The following is a 3385-nucleotide window of genomic DNA, read 5'->3' as shown; positions in this document are numbered from 1 at the left end:
AGTAATAAATTCCTTGAACGAGGTTAAAAAGGGAAATAAATTTACTTTTCATAAAGTTAATTAGTTTTGTATATGGAGCCCGTTTTGAACTATAGAAACCGTACTGACCAAAATAAATTTTTCAAACAATAAAAATCTCATATAGTTAGATTCTATTTCTCATTTTTATCGGACTTGTCCAGTAATTTAATTCCTGAGTCATACGAATGTTTGAACAAATCCGCATTTAGTAAGATTTTATTTCTCATTAAAGTCGTTCTTGCTCAGTAATACAAGCCTTGAACGAATTTCGATGTGAAAATAAATTCTGAGAAATGAATTTGTCTCCGTTTTTTGAAAACTATCACATTTGGGTATTATTTTTTAACAATTTCATGTAGTACGAATTGGTTTTACATTGAGCTCGTTCTTGTCTGATTTTTAATAATTATCATATTTGGGTATTGTTTCTAAACAATTCAGATTCGCAATTCTTCTGGGTTAACTAAAGCCATTGACGACGTATTTCCAGGAATAAAGCGTCTTCTCTGCAGCAAACAAATCAAGGACAATGTGACTGACCATTTGAAAAATAAGATAGGCATCAATGACAAAGAGAGGTCGAACTTAATGTCAGAAATATTTGGTCCTACAGGTTTAGTAAATGCAAGTGACATTTCCGATTACAATTATTTAGCAGATAATTTGAGCTCGAAATATTCTTCCTTTGCCAACTACTTCAACTCTAATCTCCGAGACCGTCTAGAAGAATGTCCGTCAGCCGAAAGTGCAGCTTAAACATGACCGTTTATGGACAAACAACAATTGCGAGTCCATGAATCATGTATTTAAGAAAGCCGTTGAGTGGAAACCACAACCAATTCCAGACCTTGCAACCAAACTGCTGGACATTGTACGTGTACAACTAATCGATTTGAAGCGTTCCCTGTATGGAATGGGAAATTATGAACTTTTCGGTCCGTACAGAAGGCATGTCGTATCGTACCAATGTTGGTTTTCGAAAACACAAGAACAGCGAGAAAGACTATTTCGGAGACTGTTGATCGACACAAAATCCATCAAAACCACAACTAAGTCTTCGTGCTCAGATTTTGAAGTACCAAAACCCCAGAAGCTTGCTCGTAAGCCTAACCAAAGGAAAAGACCAAGGACAGAACGTACACAGCCAAGATATTAGACTTCTTAAATTGTAAATATTGTCATTGTAAATATTGTACATACATGTAATTGTCTTCTCTTTAACTATGTGTATTGTTTATTGAGAATAAAATTTGATATTTAGTAAACATTGTTTTTGTTTATTAAGTTGATATGGAGAGAGAGAAATAAATAACAAAGAAAAACAAAAATAGAACTTGTTACAGATTTTTTTATTTTCTTTATTCATAAACTGCAGAACACAAAAAAAAATTTAGCCGTCAAAATGAAAAATAGACTGAAAAAGAACATCGAATGGGTTATCTTATTTTTTTTTTCTCCATAACCATACAATTCACTATTTTTACAGTGCATAATTTAAATTTAACTACATTAAACAATCTCAAATATTTTAAATGCAACATTGTACAAACAACACAATTCATAAACATCAATAAAGATAATCCAATTAATTTTGTTGATTGGATAATTCACGGCTCAGTAGTTGTGTAATCAGTGACACGTGCCCTCATTATTTAAACAAAATTAACATATCTATCTAAGTTCGATTTCAAATTCTACCAAAATTTAATTCTTAAATAAGCAGCATGTAACGAATATATACATCCATCCTGTGTGCAAATGCGATGACTATAAAGGGTCCTGAGTGCACTTTGTATGTCCTGAGTGCACTCGGGAGGTCCTGAGCGGTGTTTAGACGTACCCTTTCATCCCATCTAGTTTGAGCAATTTTTGTAGGTTATAAAAAAAAATAAGGAAAACCGTCAAAAATTTATGTGAACGGAAAATGGTCTTTGCAAACGTGTTTCTAACGACAAAGAAATGTAGAATATATGTAAATAATGAATATTTATATTATTTAGACGTTCATATTGCTTTTTTTTAATATTGTATTATACAAATTCCTGACGATTTAAAACTTGGCATTTCGTGTAGACACCTGGTGTGGTGTTCTCGAAAGTATCCTTAGATTCGTCCTCAGACTAAGTCATAGATAAGACCGATTTTAGGACTCAATGGTTAAAAATTCGATCATAACGTCCTGGGAGAAGCATTTTTTCTTCAAATCAGCCGTTTTTGACATTCGGTCACTCCTTACTCCCTTAAACCGCATCTGTGCACTATATTCACTATATTGGTTTTGTTCCCCCTCTATTACCTTTCTTAAGATATAGGATATACCTGTAATTAGGGGATTCAAGGGTTCAAAATTCGATCATAACGTCCTGGGGGAAGCATTTTTTCTTCAAATCAGCCGTTTTTGACATTCGGATACTACTTACTCCCTTAAACCTCATCTGTGCACTATATTCACTATATAGGTTTTGTTCCCCCTTCTATTACCTTTCTTTATATACATTGAAAAGCAGAACTAATATTAGTCATTTCTTGTTGTAGATCTAGAATTTAACTATTAAATCATTATGTTAGCAATTCTTGCGTTGTAATGGGGTAACAAAGGAGTCGAAGTCTCCAGCATATTGGGCTAACGCTTTTAATACTGTATTTGTTTCATTTCCTATTTTATTTACGTGATTAACTACACGTCTTAGGTCACTTTGAGTTGAAACTCCGAAGAGACTCGCAGCGACGAAAGGCAGAATTGCTTTTCTAAATCTAATGTTTGTATAATATGGTGTTTTACATTAGATTTCATATAAGTAACTTGTGTCAGCATTTGATTCATCAATATACAGAAAGGATTTTTCATTTGTACACACATTTGTTTCGGTAGAGTCACATTAGGATTAAATGTAATTCAATTTCAAATGTATTTGTCCACATATCGGTAGCAAAGTCAACATCTTTTTGCTGTGGAAAAATTATCCCGTAGTTCAATCTGAATGTAGGACAGAAAGTCACAGGACAAAAAGTCACAGACAAAAAGTCACGGACAAAAAGTCACAGGACAAAAAGTCACAATTCATTTTTTTCTGATTATTTTCTTTAAAGGAAAAAAGCTTATTTCTACAAAAATATTTTTGTATTTTTCTTAAACTGCTGTATATATACCAACTTTGTGAACAAAATTAATCAAAAATATATCAAAGATAATCAAATAATTGTTAAAAAAACAAAATGTCAAAGTGACTTAGCACTTAAATGGCTTCATGGTGCCAAGAAATATATTTTTTGCATGATTAAAATTAAATAAATCTTGATTTTTCAAGTATAATGACACAATTCCTAAACTTTAATTTGAATATATGTATTAAAAAGTAAATAT

Source organism: Mytilus galloprovincialis, chromosome 4 (assembly GCF_965363235.1).
Source record: "Mytilus galloprovincialis chromosome 4, xbMytGall1.hap1.1, whole genome shotgun sequence".
NCBI lineage: Eukaryota > Metazoa > Mollusca > Bivalvia > Mytilida > Mytilidae > Mytilus > Mytilus galloprovincialis.
This window is presented reverse-complemented; position numbering follows the sequence as displayed.